Source organism: Pteropus alecto, unplaced genomic scaffold (assembly GCF_000325575.1).
Source record: "Pteropus alecto unplaced genomic scaffold, ASM32557v1 scaffold24, whole genome shotgun sequence".
NCBI classification, from domain to species: domain Eukaryota; kingdom Metazoa; phylum Chordata; class Mammalia; order Chiroptera; family Pteropodidae; genus Pteropus; species Pteropus alecto.
The window spans coordinates 15,888,386-15,905,759 of NW_006439192.1; the positions used below are offsets into that span (position 1 = coordinate 15,888,386).

General features: G+C 30.2%; 1 pseudogene; it reads left to right on the forward strand.

Annotated features, from left to right (window-relative positions):
- Positions 1-16,996: 16,996 nt before the first annotated feature.
- On the forward strand, positions 16,997-17,115 carry LOC112483404 (annotated as a pseudogene).
- The last annotated feature ends 259 nt before the right edge of the window (positions 17,116-17,374 follow it).

Here is a 17,374-nt window from a genome sequence, read left to right on the forward strand (position 1 = left end):
CTTTTCAAAAGCCCACAGCCGGCGAACCCACACACATCAGAACTCCTAGGGCGTTGTTGCAGTCTGGGCATGCTCAGTATCAGGGCAGGTAGAAAGAAAGAAAGAAAGAAAGAAAGAAAGAAAGAAAGAAAGAAAAAGAAAGGAAGAAAGAAGGAAAGAAATTACTCACCTAGGCAAGCATAATGAAACTGCTGTAAACCAAGGATGGAAAGTCTAAAATCAGCAGCTGGAGGTGAAAGGAGATTGCCTACAAAGACACTTCAATTAATCTAAGAGCTGAATTTTCAAGGGCAAAAAGGGAAGTGAAGGAAATTGTTATATCTTTAATGTACTGAAAGAAAATGCATTTCAACCTTGGTTGTTGTAATCAGTGAAACCATCTTTCAAGAACAAGAACAGAACAAGGACAGAACAAACAGAATAAAAATATTCTCTGACAAACAAAAACAGATATTTTTCCATTTTAAAAAGCCAATAAATAGTAACAGGTACATTTACTTATGAAATAGTGTAAAAATAGATTGAGAACAAATAATAAACCTCACAATTAGACAAACTGAAAAAGAAGAAAAAACAGAAAGCACAACCAAGTTATGAGAAACAAATCAAAATGCTGAGTTTAAGACATGCCAAAAACGTAACATAAAAATTTTAAAATAAATCCTGAATAATATCACACTAAGTATATATTAAATTAATGATAATACATAATTATTAATATCAAACAAAATAGAAATTAATGCAAAAGCGTTAACATTATATGGATAAAACATAAGCTAACTCAAAAAAGCTAGGAAGATACATGAATTCACAGGAACTCGCATTCATTTGAAATACAAAACATACTTCTAGTTCCTGGATCAAAATATAATTATAATTCAAATTAAAAAGAATTTGTACTAAACAAGGTATATGCTACAAATCAAAACTTTATAAAATGTCAGTTTGTCAGTTTTCTTTTTAAAGGACAATACCTAGTCATGGTAAGGATCTAGAACAACTTGATAAAATATGTAGAGATAGAAGCCAGACAGAAGATAACATATATAATTCCTTAGATATTAAGATCCAAAATAAGTAGTGGTGTCCTTCATTCTGGATTAACTGTGAGAGGACTGGAGGAGCCTATTGGAGTAATGGAGATATGTTATTTCTTCATCTGTGAAGTGGTTACATGGCTGTATGCATTTCTAAATATTCATCAAGCTAGAAGCTTAACATTGTGCACTTTGCTTTATAAAATTATGCCTTAGTTAAAGAATTAAATAAAAATACTTAAATGGCTGGAGTATAGTGGGCTTAGACAAAATAAGTGAGAAAACTCTAACGCAGAGCATAGAAGAAAATTCAAGAAACTTATATAAGAAAAGAAAGGAATTTTTTAATTATCTAAGCATACTATTTTAACAAAAAGGTAGAAAACAGAACGGTAGAGGAAAATTGTAGAAATCAGAAGAGAAAATAATAATGACAAATCAAACTTAGTGAAAACAATTAGAATAAAAGTGCAGAATTATTTTTATAAAGACTAAAAAATTACTGAAAAACCCCTTCAAGTTTATAAAGATAATAGATAATGTACAAAAAATGGATTTTCAATAATATAGGAAGGTTTACAATAGATTAAAAATTATTAAAATTTTAAAAAGTATATTTGATGAAAGTAAACTGAAAAGCTAAAATGGAAAAAATATAACTCACCCAACTTGACTCAAATAAAACAGAAAAACTGAGTACTTTCATAATTATTAAAAAATTGAACTTTTATTTAAAATCTTTTTACAGGAACTTAACAGGCCAAAACAATTTCAAGGTCAAATTCTACCACTCATTAAAGTAACAGATGATGCTGATTTTATACAATTTATTTTCCATATTAAAGAAGAAATATAACATATTATGAGGTTAGTATATCCTTGATGGTCAAACCAGAAAAGAACATTATAACAAAGAAAAAATATGTGCCATGTTATTCATGGATACAGAAGCAAAAATACTATAGTCAATATTAGCAAATGAACAAAGTAACATGTAAAACAGATCTGACCTCTGATCAATTTAGAGTCATACCAAGAATGCAATATTGGTTCAACATTTCAAAATAAAATGATGTAAACAGGCAGATTCAAAAATTAAAAAGAAATATATAATTATCATAATAGATATCAAGAAAAGAATAATAAAATCTAACATCCTGATAAAATCTCTCATCAAGCAAAGAATAAAGATATTTATTTACAAAGTAAAGGCTGTATCACAAAATTTACTATAAACATTACACTTAGTAAAATTTTACTGTATTTTTTGAAGATTAAGATTGAGATGCAGATGCAAACTATTTATACTTTTGCACATCTTTTGTTTAAGACATCCTTGACAGGATCTAAAAAAGGGTGAAACAAAATTATAATTACTTGCTAGTGAAATTATTGTGTATATAGCACATGTGAGGAATTTACAGATGAATTATTTAGGTTAATAAGAGAGTTTAGCACTATTGATTAACAAAAAATCTATACATATCAACAATCATTTCTTTATATTCTAATATTTTCAAAGTCTATTTTAATATCTTGTCAACACCAATATCCTTTACAACAGAAATAAAAGTATGAAGTATTAGGAATAAATCTAGTGAATGATGTAAGAGGCCTGTAGGGACAAAATTATAAAACTTTTTTGAACAATATGAAAGGAAATATGCGATTAACTATCATAAAGGACAATTTTCCCCAGCTGAACCAAAAGATAAAGTTAAATATAATGTCATATATTTATAATTTAGAATATCATATGGTTTAAAAAGGAAGAACTATAGATGCTTTCATAAAAAATGTTAAATAGAAAAATATAATTTTGAAGAATAAAAGCAAGTCAGAGAATGATTAATATTGCAAGTGTGTTTGTAAGTGAAAAAACAGGCACGATTTTTAAAATAAACATTTTATTTACAATTATAGACCTATATTAGTTAGCTTACTTTTAACTGCACCCAATACCCTAAACTAAATATTTCAGTATTCATTTATTTTATACGTAACTATCTGAAACATGTGTTCCTCTTAGATGGATAGCTTTAATTTTCATAGCAACTCCTTCCATTTACATGGAAACACATGATTTTCTTAACCACTTTGGTCCAGAAATGGCACATCACTTTTACTCAGATTGCACTGAAGGAAGAACTTGTCACATTGCCCCACCTACATACAAGGGAGCTGGGGGATACAGTCCTTAAGCAGGCAGCTGCTTCATAGAGAGCTTTACACTAAACAAGGGATGTGCAGTTTTTATATACCTTGTAATAAGATACGAATGAAAAACTAAAAAGGAAAACAGGAATAATATAAAGGTGAACTTAGCTCTTATCTTGAGACAAGGTTGGAATGCAATCACAATGGATGCAGTAGTCTTTTCAGGCTACTTTATATGTTTGGGGGAAGTACATAACCATCTATATTATTATTGAAGATGTGCATAATTTCTACAAATATTGTACACATTTGTACATATACATATATATAATTTAAGCAAGAGACAAAAGATAGAAGCACATACAATAATATAGTAATAAATAGCATTAATTATAACAATTGTAACAAATTATAATAATATGTAATATAATTATAAGACTATATAATACAATTATAATAAGTACAAATGTAATTATAGTAATAAATTGTACTTATTAGAGACTAGAAATTGTTCAAAGCACATTAAATGTTAGCTTTATTGATCATCATAACAAATGTATAATGCTAGCAATATAATTCCCACCATATTAAAGATAAACTGATTCAAGAAGGAGAAAAATTTGCCAAAGTAGCACAGCTCAAATGAACCAAAAGTTGCAAAGCTAGAAAGTGGCAAAGAAATATACCATTAACTATCATAAAGATGACAATTTTTCTGAAAGTACTTTAATGAGCAGACAGCCCTTCCAGACTAAAGACTTTTTCCAAATGTTCTCTGAATCCCATCCCTATGTTACGTATAAAATAAATGAATACTGAACACCTTACTTCTCTGACAACTTGCCTCATACCCTCTTCCTCTTGATGATTTATCACATTGTCTTCATTTCAATATAGCATATGGAATCCCTTACTTGCAACAAACACAAATTCTGTCCTTTGAACCCCTTTCTACTATGGTACAAAAGAGACATAACCTTTGTTTAGAAAGAAGGAATATGCACAGAGATTAGTTAATTGACATTCAAAGGATCAGAAAACCATTATATTCTTTAGCCTGGACAGAAACACGAGTCAGGTTTCTGGCCTATTCCATAGCTATATCCAGATAGTATTGTTCAATCAACAATATAACCATGGAAGAATTGCTTAGGTTTAAATATCACCTGTACATATTGAATTTCATTAACCAATGTTACCATAAATAAACAAACAAACAAACAAACAAACAAACAAATAAATAAATAAATAAATGTATGTTTTTAAAGTTTAAAAAAAAAGACTATTACCTACACAAATGCAGGTGCAGTTTGGGGAAAATCTATCAGTTTCTCTGAACAACCCTTAACCTTTCTGAAAATCAAATCTTGTTATATCGTTACTGATGGCAAAATTAAAATAATTTTACCTAACTTTTGGAAAGCCAATATTATTTTCAATGTCTTTGTCTTTTTAGCCAACAAACTGAAATACATAAATTGCCTGAGCAAGAACAAGCCCTTAAACCCTCATCAGTGTCGCCGATACAATAAAATTTAATCACTTCTGCTGATAGTAACTTTTGAGTGTCTTTTCTGTTCCATCACTTTATTTTTGTTTTCCTTCAAGCCAAAATATCATAAAAACACTATTGTTAATTATATTTTTGTAAGACCTTTCAGAAATGATTGTTAACTGTATATTTGTAAGATTTTTCAAACTTACAAAACTTTTTTATTTAATTAGAACAATATCACTAAATAAAGCCATCCATAGAACAAATTAGGCTTCAGAAAATTTCCATAAAATTTTGAATTTGTTTCTTGGTGTGCTGATACTATTTTAAACATTATAATATGTGTACTCATTTTTCTTAACCTTCTCTTTCCTAATCTGTATTTCCTAAACTATACTCATGACTATGGATTGATATAGAAGGAAATCCTGAGCCCAGATTGAATAGTCTTATCATTGAAAAGTCTTCATGATTAAAGCAGTCTGGCGTAACTAAGCTTATATTATCAACACAAAAAGTTAATTTTCAAATATAAAAGATATCACTTTATATATTTCCAGTCATCCATGAATGTCACTCTGATTACTTGACAAAAGAAAATTAGAGTTTAGAATTTTTACTAATGAATAATGTGTAAAAGATATTTTACCATTGATAACAGCTATTAAACATTTCCATAATGAGAGACAGCTCTGTGTGTGTGTGTGTGTGTGTGTGTGTACGTGTGTAAAAACTTTTAGGGAAAAAAATATAAACTTTTGAAGCAAGTATTTCTATCAAATTTTTAAAAAGTCCTTTTGAGTCTCTAAAACAATAACTAAAAGTAAAGATAATTTCCAAAACAAAATGTTGGAAAAATAATGAGAAAATTTTAGCTTGTTAAAAACTTGAAGTTTTTTCTATGATTAAAATTGTCCATTAAATATTAAGATTTTCTCAACTATTTGAAAGGTATTTGTATTTCACGAGACAAGATAAATAACTTCTGTCTCTCATTTCTTGAAATGATTTTATAAACAGTTTTAAATACTTTAGCACAACAATAACAGACAAAAATCTCTGCAAATACATTAATTAATCACTTAACTTTAAAATATTTACTAATTTTTAATATTTACTAATTTTTAATAGCCCTCTTGTTCATAAAAATGTTTAAGATAAATGGACGTTTTTGATGAGTCTGAAAAATACCAAAAAAGGATGCCTTAGTTATGAAAAAATTCCAAGAAGTATTTGTAAAAATATTTGCTGCAAAAATATCTGATTTCTTTATATGAAATGTCACATTTGTAATATTTAAGAATGTTTTATAACTATTGAGGATAGTTTTATGATATTACTAAATTTCAGCATATTATTGTAGAGAAAGAAAAATTATGACCAAGTTATTTGTTTGATTATGTTTATACATGTTGAAAAGCCAAATTTCACATTGCATTTGTGAGAATATAAATTATCTCCAACCAATATAAATATTTAATGAGTTAATAATATTAATTTCATTAGTGAAAGTGTCTCATCTAGATGGCATAGTACTTCTTAGATATCTATTTTCTGTTTACATTCAGATAAGATATAGCAATATTTCATACATTCTTTTTTCATGATGACATATTTCAAAAAATAAAGGCTAGTAGGGAGATAACTGCTCTCACTCAATACTCATCAACCAGTTATAACAAATCTGATTATTTTCAATATTTCTTTAAGATTATTTAAAAGAAATAAAATGGTACAGATAAAATTAATCCCTTCCCTCAGTGTACTCATCAGTTCCATTGTTTCTATTTCCAAAAGAAATCTTTATTTTGTATAAAGTTTTTATATACCTATATGTATACATATCTATACACTCATACATTGCTTTGCAAAGTTATGCAAACAACACTATACTAAACCTTTATTTTTTTGTATCTTTCTTTTTTGAGATTTACTAATGATATTTACAAGTTTAATTTTACTACAATGCTTTATTTTATTGTACTTTAACCACATCATAACAATATCTCCATTTAACAATTTTCTTATGGATGGGTATTTTTTACCACATTGTAGCTAATATTACAGTGACTATTATTTTTCATGCCTAACCATGCTTATGTTTGAGTGCTGGAATTTTCAGAATCAGAAATGCTAGATTATAGGCTATGCAGCTTCCCTGTCTCCTGCTTCCCTAGATATTGTTGAATCACTTTTCAAAGTGATTGATTGACCAATTCATATTCCAACTAATGTGAAAATTCTTGTGTCTACATGTGTTAGGATGAACAAACTTTTAAAATTATTGTATATGAGAGGGATTTCATCTTCTTAAATGTGCATTTTTTTCTGATCAGTAATGAGATTAAGTCTCATTTATGTCCTATGACCATTCAGGTTTCTTACTTTGGCAACTTCTTTGTATTATTTGTCCATGTATCCAAGTATTTTTATCTTTACTAATATTCTGTCAATGTGTTTTATCAATTATTTTGAGAGTGGTGTTATGAACTTTATATTTATCCGTTCGGTTTTATCAGCTTTTGCTTCATATATTTTGAATTTCTGTTACTTGGTACATGAAAGATTAGTATTGTTAATTTCTCCTGATGAATTGATCACATTTCTTTATCTTCTTTATCTCTATTATTATTGTTCATTCTAAAATCTACTTTGTTATTGATAAAAATAATCTAAATTTTATGTTCATTGATTTTAGCATGGTATGTTTACATATTTTTACTTTCGAACTTTTTGTGTCTTTATAGTTAAAGTAGACTTCTGGTAGGCAACATGGAGTTGGTTCTTATTTTTAATTTCAATATTACAATCTCTGTCTTTTATTTGAGATTAAACCACTTACATGTAATGTGATTATTGCTATGTTTGTATTTAAATCTGCAGTATTGTTACTTGTTTTATCTTTGTTGCATCTATTCTTCGTTTTACTTTCTCTTTCTCCTGCCTTCTTTTGAATTAATTAGTACTTTTTATGGCCTTGTTTTATGTCCTGTTTTGATTTATTCCCTGTAACTCTCTTTTTCTGGTGTTATTTTCTATAATGTTTATAATATACATCTTAACTTCTCACAGTTTACTTTCAAGTGATAGATTGACACTTAACATATAGTATAATATTCTTACAAGAAAATACTTCTATTTATCCTTTCTTAGTCTTTTTGTTTCTACTCTCATACATTTTACATCCACAGATATTGTGAACCCTACAATACATTGGTTTGTATGTGTGTGTATGCACGTGTTTGTATAAACAGTGAATAAAATTTTGATGATTTAAATAATAATAATAATAAATCTTTATAGTTTTCTGGATTTATGATTTTTAATGTTCTGTGTTTCTTTATATATATCCAAGTTTCCATGTGGTATCATTTTCCTTCTACTTGAAGGACTTCTTTTAATATTTCTTTCAAAGAAAGTTATCTTTTAATAGATTCTTTACTGTCTAAAGAAAATCTTTATTTCACCTTCATTTTCTAAAACATATTTTCTCTTAGTAAAAGATTATAAGGTAATTTTCTATTTCTTCCTAGTACTTTAGAGATGTTGTGCTACTTCATTCTACTTACATTGAAAAATTTGGGTCATTATATCTTCAAGTATTTTTTTGCCACCCATTTCCCAGCACTAAGGAAAGCCAGATACCCCATACTTGACTGCTTGAAGTTGTTTCACACTTCACTGATATCTGTTGATATATTTTTTTCATTCAGTCTTTTTTCCCTCTGATTCACTTTTGGTTAGATTTATTTTCTACCTTTAAGTTTATTAATCTTTGCTTCCAAAGTATCTCATCTAACATTTATCACTATTAGTGTATTTTACATCTCAGACATTGTAGTTTTCACAATTAAAAATTTAATTTGGGTCTTTGCTCTTTATTTTATATCTCTATTTAATACATTCAATCTCTGATCTAGCTTCTTAATAGAATATATTATAGAGGTATAATCTACTTTTTTAAGTTTGTGTCTAGTAATTTTAGTATTTGTGCCATATCTGAGTCAATTTTGATCATTTTTTTCTTGCCACAAGTTATAATTTCCTGTTCCTTTTGTCTGATTCATAGGTTTTGATTTGATGACAGATAACATAATTTTTATATTGTGTTTTCTGGATATTTTCGCATTCCTGTATAGGTTCTTGAGCTTCGCTTACTAATTTGCTTGGAAACACTCTTGTCCTTTTGAGTTTTGCCTATGAGCATTCTTAGGTCAAACTAAAGCAGTATGTAGTGTAGTGTTTTCCTCAACTATTAAAGCAAGATCTTAGTGCTTTGCTCAGTGTCCTGTTAATCTGGGGGCTTTGCACTCTGGTTCATAGGAGTAGGTACTAGTACAAGCTTATTTGAGTGTCAGGCACCAGGCCCCTAATCCTTCTTGGTGGTTCACTTGCCAACCTCTATACAATTTTTCACACACTTGTACTGATCAGTACATAATTGTATACTTGAAGGGGACCCTCTGCAAATTTCTGGAGTTCTTTCTTTCCATACCTTTCCTTCTCTGGTACTTGGGCCTGCCAACTGTATACACTTTAACTTGCCTACATGCTCAGTTCTGTGTTAGGAAGCCCATGGGTCTATTCTATGACCTTAAATATCTCTAGGCAGCTTACTGAACATAGAACAGTTGCATGAGTCATCTCATTTGTTTACTTACCATCTTTGAGAGATCATTGTATTTTATTGCCTGGTATCTAATTTTTGAGAGCCATTGGTTTATATAGAAAATCTGAATTTTTAGTTTTTCAAGGTTGGGGGTAGAGAAAATAATTCTGTCCCAGTTATTTCATTGTGGAAAGAATTGGAAACTTGTTGTATCTCCTGAATGGCTATTTGGTAAGATAATCGGTTCCACATTGAAATACATTTTTCTCATCGTTTATATATATATAGCTCATTATCTTTTAGCATTAATTGCTGCAATATAAACGTTGTTGTAAGCCTGATTATCATAACACTAGTTAATATATTTCTTTCTTCTGACATTTATTTAAAAATTATTTCTATTCCTTATGTTCAGTATCTCAACATGTGACTGCCCATGTGTAATTGTCTCCCCTATAAATATACCAAGTGTTATCTCACCATAATGCCTTCTTAAGAAATATATTCATGTTGGAAATATTGAGTTTTAACTTTGAATATCAATTCTTTGTTCTTCCCTCTATTCTCCATTCTCAAACTTCTCAGAAAAATATTAGCTTCTGAATTTATCCCTTTCACTTACCTGTTTTTTTTTTACACTTTTAATATATTTTTATCTTTTGATGCTTAATTCTGTGTGATTTTTCTCAATTTTACATCTCAATTTACTATTTTTTGTTCTGACTAGAGACTATTCCTTCTATGCATTTTTAAATTTAAAGGCTGCATTTTTCATGTGGAATAAATTTAATTAGTTCACTTTCATATTCCAATTAACTTGCTTCATTTGATCATGTTATTATTTCATAATTTCTTATTTTTATGGATGTAATTTCTTCATCTAATTTTTTGAAAATAAATTTTAAATACTAGAATTTTCTTTATAATTCATGCGCAAAAATGTTAGTGTTTTGTTATAATTTTATTGCTTTTATACAGTCAAGTATCAATTTTTACTTTCTTTTTTTGTATATTATTTTTAAATGGCAGGTATTTACATTTCTGGTTCACTTTTATTTTATTTTGTTCATCTGTCTTTTTGTATTCACCCTTCCTTTAAAGAGATTATGGAGATGTGTTGCTTATGGACAATTAACTTCCTGGCACATTACACTTTGCCAGCCTCATGCTGACAGTTATATGTTATAGATAGAATCTCTGTAACAGATGATAATTATTGTTTATCTCTGTATTATTTTTTCTCCTTAGACTCAGAATTCAGTAGCTAGCTTACTGAGAACTGATGCAACCTCAACGTGCTTCATGCCTTGAGACAATCTCTGGCACCAACTATAACATGAACTCCTTCTGTTTTGCTTTAATCTTCTAGAATCAAAACTCTATAACACTTTCCTGCTTTATGGCACAGTAGGCTGAATGCTTAGTCTCAATCACCACTTTATCTATTCCTTTTTTCCCTAATCTATGAAGATATTGTTTCTGAATCTAGATATATATACACACACACACACACACATATATATATATATATATATAAATATTTATCGTGACTAAAATTGATATATATATCAAAGTATAGACTTATTATACCATTATTTCTATAAAATCTTTAACCGAATCGTCATAATGAAACCGATTACCAATTAACGATTGTATGAACACACTTTTATTCATCCTAACATTTTTCGAAAAACATTGGAAAAGAAGCCCTGAGAGAAATTAACGACAAAGTTGACTTTCTAGCCTCTCGTGGCTTTTTAATGTGAATTCATTTTGTGAACCAGGAGACAGAAATTAATCATTTTTTATTGAAATAATATGATTTCTAAAAATCAGTTTTTTTCAAAGTGAAAACTATAAAGGAGTTCAGCTATTTATAATGTGAAACACAGAAAATAGACTAAAATACCTTAGTTATCTAAAGATGTCTACTGCCAAAGAATTAGTTATAAAAGTACTTTTTCAAACTTCTAACATAGAAAGTGTGTATCCAATTAACCATTGCCTTGAAGGCTTTTATACTTACACCTCTTGAGGTAGAGGTCAAACAGAAGAGTTAATTGGAAATTTCAAAGTAGAATTTTAGGACAAATTAAAGAATAGCTCTCAGAAATCTGATCTGTTATAGATATCTTGTAATTTGCTTGAAGCTATATTCCGCCAATGACTTCATGTAAAGTAATTTTATATTGACTAACAACACAGTATACTGAAAAATATTTTAGTTAAATTATTACCTCATTGAATGTATGGTCTCAATATGGTAAGCCTGTTTAATGATGGCTCAAAATTGGAAAAATACACAGTGTTAAGAAAATTGCCATAATCGTCATTTAACTTTACAAAAAGTATAATCAACTCCAAGCACAAAGTTAAGCATATTCTGATATGCAGCTCAGCTACAGACTACTATTTAAAAAGATAACTTATGGATGCCTAAAACTACTGTTATCTTGAATAATTTATTACCACCAATTTCCTCTATCCCATCAAATTTCACAATAAAAATTGCTCTTTCCAAATAAGACAGTGACATTAGCTTGCTTCCTATCATTTAGTCACTTTAAGAGTCTCTCAGGGATTACCACACAACCAAACAAAAAGCAGAAGTTGAATTAGCTTCTCAACTGTGTGCTTAGGTCAAATTGGAATAGGTCAAAAAAGATCCTGACTCTGTTTAACAGTTCCTTTGTTCTTTGGCATAAGCCCTCCGTTTAATTGAAAGAAAAGGAAAACAATCCCTGAAGAAGAGTCCCTTCTTCATTCTACCACTTTTCTGTTATAATTATCTTTGTAGAGTACAGCTGCCCAGATGCTTGAGGATGTGTGCTCAGGCAGTATTGCCTTTAAACAAAGACAAGGAAACCCCAGACATCAAGTTATTTAACATGTACACATACACAAACATACAATGGATATTTCTGTCACTGGGGATTCAGTTAACTCAGTAATGGTTCAATGCAACTTGTAAACCTTGAGGTCCATGAAAATGCTTCTCAAAATTTCTTGCCCTCTGTCCTCAAAACAATAGCTTACTATGTACAAATGCTATGAACTTTTGTGTTATGGCTTATGCTCCTATACCTCTTATAGATAGACACTAAGTTGGCGTTTAGAGAGGGATTGAGTAGATAAGAGCTTCAGTAACATAATCTTTTTTCTCTGAAGGAATGAAATTGATCTTTCTTAATCAATTATTTTTTCTTAGAATTGTTGAAAGTTTATTTTTATCCATATTTTTATCCAATTGGTAACCTTGAGTATATTCACAAATCATTGAAGTATTCTGCACAATTGAAGTAGATAGTTCAAAATTTTCTAATATTGAACAAACTTTTGTTTTTTATAAAAATATATAATAAATTATATTACTAAGAGTTATCCCTATTGTTTCATGCCATATTACTTATTCACTTTACCAGTAATCTTGCATTATTGACTGTCCATATCACATTTTATTCATATACTCACTTGTCTTAGGTTTTTCCATGTTTTTGTTCTCTGAAGAGTGCTGCTGCAATCATTCTTGTATATTTCTCCTCTTTTATATGTGCAGGACTTCTCCAGGATATCTACCTGTGATTGGGATTGCTACAGTAACATGTGAAATATGATACTAGTTTTTGGCCCCCTCAACAAGATGAACATTGAGTGCTAAAATTGTGAGTAGCTTTATTTCTATAAACAATTTAGTAAATTACATTATATCTCAATATACGTAATTAAATTTTGCTAAATTTTATAGCATGTTATAATATAATAAATTTCAAAAGAGGACAGCCATACAGCCGAGAAAGAAGACTATGGCATGTTGCAGGTAGAGGAGAGATGGCGCTAACAGAGAGATGGTTAGGGTAGGCCCTAGTAAGATGGTACTTGATCTTATACTTGAAGAAGGTGAGAGAGTGAGCATGAGAAGTAAGCCGTGAAGAACCTGGAGGAAGATGAAAGACCCTAAGGCAGTGTTATTTATGCCTGGATTTTTGAGAAAGAGCAGAAATCACATAGGTGCTGTGGTATGAAGGAGGGAAAATAATAGGAAAAGAGATCTCAGAAGTAACAAGAGAGAGATTTGGGCAGCTCATATAGAGGCCATTGTGAAGACTTTGGCTTTTACTCTGTGTAAAAGCAGGAGTGATCTGATGATGCTAATCAGAAGAATTATATGATCTGATATGTTTTTAAAGGACCAGTCTGACATCGCACTTGAGGAGTGAGCATGGAGAGTAGTGCATGTGAATACAAAGCTAAAAATAAATCTCAGAATACACCTTTTGTTTATATTTGTTGTGGTGTGTGTCTTTGGGGAAGAGGTGCACAAGTATATTATCACTGGACTTTCCACTTCTTTAGATGAAATAATATGTAGGCACATATATTTGAAAATAAATGATCTTAACTTCATTAATCCTTGAACAATATTACACACATGAAATGAAATCACTAAAAATCTGACTTAGTCATAAAAGAATTTTTTGTACCTAAAAGGGTTAAAATAGTGCTGCTATCTGACAATTGACAGACGATGTCATTGGTCATGCAAGAGTGAACATCAAACTGGGGAAATATTTGGTCTAATCTTCAAGGCATCTGAATTTATTATTGTAGTTAAAAGAATCTCTGTTCTCCTCTTGAATCTAGATGAGATATTTCTCCAAGGTCTGAGGAGAAAAGTTTTTCCTAGACTCTATTACTTTTCCTAAAGATTTATTTTTTATTTTTTGCAGAGGTCATTAGAAAAGTTTTTGTCCTTGAAAGATTAGCCGAGTCAATAGTTTTCTATTTGAAGTTGCAAGTGCTCTCTAGCACTTCAGCTATAGGTGCTTATTTTTGCAGTGGTATGAGACATTGTTCTTCTAAAAAATTTTAATCTGTATGGTAGAAAAACAAAAATAAACATCATAGAGTATATTACTTTTTGCCAAAAGTTATTCAGATACTGTTGAATGATGAGATTAGCTCTTTGAACAGTTAAAATCATTCTCAAGATTCTATGTGATACAAGTAATAATCACAACAGATAAACTATAAAAATCAGTTAATGAAACTGAAACCTCTGAATCTGTTATTTTGATGATTTCATGGAAAGTGAAAAATGTGTACAAACTTTTAGGCAGTTTCATGAAGCATTAGAATATGGGACATAATATTCTTATTTATGGAGAATTCCTGGAGATAACTTTCTTTAGAATTTATTGAGAAAGGCTAGAAAAATCAATATAATTCCAATATATATCATATAGTTTTGTGATATAAGATACTTGTTTCCTGAATGTATTTCTTTTTCATTTGTTTGTTCTTTCCTCCCTTCCTTCCTTCCTTCCTTCCTTCCTTCCTTCCTTCCTTCCTTCCTTCCTTCCTTCTTGCCTTCCTTCCTTCCTTCTTCCCTTTCTATCCCTTTTTTCTTTCATCTATCTGTGTATCTATATATCTATCTATGTATCTGTCATCTATCTATCTATCTATCTATCTATCTATCTATCTATCTAATCATCTATCATCTATCAATCTAATTTCTCTTGCTCACATATAAAATATAAAACCTAGGGAAAAAGTGTAGAGTTAAGGTACTTCAGAACTAAAAATTTATAGAAATAAGCAAGACTTTGAAATGCCAAAGAAGACCATTGGTCATTAACATATTGCCTATATTAAAAAAGTAAGAAACCAGATAATTTGTTAGAAGTACATCCTACTTGCTACCCCTTCTATTTTCCTCATGCATAGTTGCAGGACCGCCTAGACACTGAACACAATCCAGAAGTTCTGTCCAGACAGACAAATTATCCTGGCAACTGTTGTAACTAACAGAAAGGGATATGAATATCAAACAACTCTCTTTCTTCCCTCCTTTTTTTCTTATTTGCTGTAATTAATTTAATTACAAAGTTGATGAAGATGTGAAGGAATGACCCCACAACCATCACAGTCATTCTCTTTGACCATGTAACCACCCAAAATTTAGTATTGTTAAATTTACTGCTCTGTGTGAAATGAATTAATTAATTATTTAAAGATTTTTCTGAGCAGTGCATCATTTACTGACACATGAGGGCTATTTTGTTTAGAAAAATCCATACTGTAACATTTGGTCAGCAGCAGGATTATAGAAATCTTCAAAACCAGACATGATCTCTCAACTAGGGCACCAGCACATGGTGGAGGCAGAACCAATAATGCTATCTATCACTCACAATGATGAAGCCAGAAGATGGAGCACAGAGAGGCTACATTACATTTCTTTTGATAGTTCTGTTGGAATTGAGGATAGGAGTGACAATGGCTAAAGTCCAGTAATTCAAGTGACAATACCATCCCTATCACTATTTTGGTGCTGCTGAGCTGTCAGCCTTCTGGTCCCTTGCTGCTTCTGATTCCAGTGAGATTTCAGAATCTTATTCTACAGGTTTCTCATTCTTTGAACCACTTCATGTATTTCTAAATTTATTTTCTGCATATGTGGCCAGAGTCCGTTTCTAACACCAGCAACCAATAATGCTCACTGATGTAAGTGTTAAGAAATGTTTTCTAGATATTGATAACTTTTATTTACAATTTGCTGATTTTAAAAAGCTTTTAGTTTTTTTTTTTTTTTTAATTTAAAAATATCTGGTGCTATGACAATTTATACAACATTTTTTTCCTAAGAATTTGAGCAAGAATTGTGATTGTAATGTATGGGTAAAAATGGATTTTATTAAATAATATTGTGCTCTATTTCAATTTAGTGATTTTTGAGTGAGTCATCTTAAGTTAGCTTCTCACAGTTAGTCGAGTGTTTTTGTTAACTGTTTAATAATATCATATAATTTCACTTATGTAACAGAAATACTTATTTCAGTTTTGAGCCTTCACAAAGTGAAAATAATTTGTACTTCATTTTGAGATAAATTTATTTTTTAAAGGATAAAAACAAGAAAACTATTTTATAAGAAAGAAGTAATAGTTCCATCTTCTTTCTCTTCTGTGACTTTTAAACTCTTTAAGTGGAACCAAATATCTACAAACACGAGGGAGGCCTGACCTTTCTGTGACAAGTATAGAGTAAGTAGTTGAAACTTAGGGGGCAGATTTTAAATGAAATATCCTAAAGATAATTGAGTACATTTTTCAGACTAGGGGAAAATGCCTGTGTAGTGTATATTTTTAGTTGAAACTCATTTTTTAACCTAAAAATAAAGGAGAATGGTTATTGTTGCAGGTTTTCAATTGTGATGCCTTAAGAATCATTCTTTTTGAAGGATTTCCCTTAGTTGCACAGATGACTTGCAATAATAAAATGATTACTATCACTATATTCATTTTCTTTTCATATTTAACATATCCTGTAGGGGAATCAATACCAAACTAAGTACAGTTCCTTTTTATCTAAACTTTCACTTTTGCTTAAACCAAATGGAACACTTAAATTAATGGAATGGTGAAATGGTGTACTTTCACTTTTGCTTAAACCAAATGGAACACTTAAATTAATGGAATGGTGAAATCTGTATGAATAAAAGGAAAAATTGAAAAGCAGGGTGTCCTTGATTTCTTAGTTCAAATCCCATCTGATCTCTTCTTATGCCGTGGTATAAATTTGGCCTTCATATGACCAAGTATAAAACTGGTCACATGGTTCTATAGTGTAGCGGTTAGCATATCTGCTTTACATGCAGAAGGTCCTAGGTTCGTGCTCCAGTGGAGGCACTGTCTATGATCTACCACCATGCTACCTTGAGCAAGCCCAATCCCGTCTGATCTTGGAAGCTAAGCAGGGTCAGGCCTGGTTAGTACTTGGACGGGAGACCACCTAGGAAAACCAGGTGCTATAGGCATAAATAATAATAATAAATGGGGGAAAAAAAAAAAAACAGGTCCAAATCATAGTAGATTCTCTTTTTAAAAACTAAATGTTAAGCTAAAGCTCATTATGAATTATAACAATGCCCTCATGACCACAAGTTTCATGGATGGAGACAGTGCAAAGTGATTTGGAATAGAAACAGTTACACATGATATACTTTGTTCATCCTGTGCACAATTTGCTGGTGATGCTCAATGTCAAGATGCTCTTTACAGAATAATGTTAAGTAC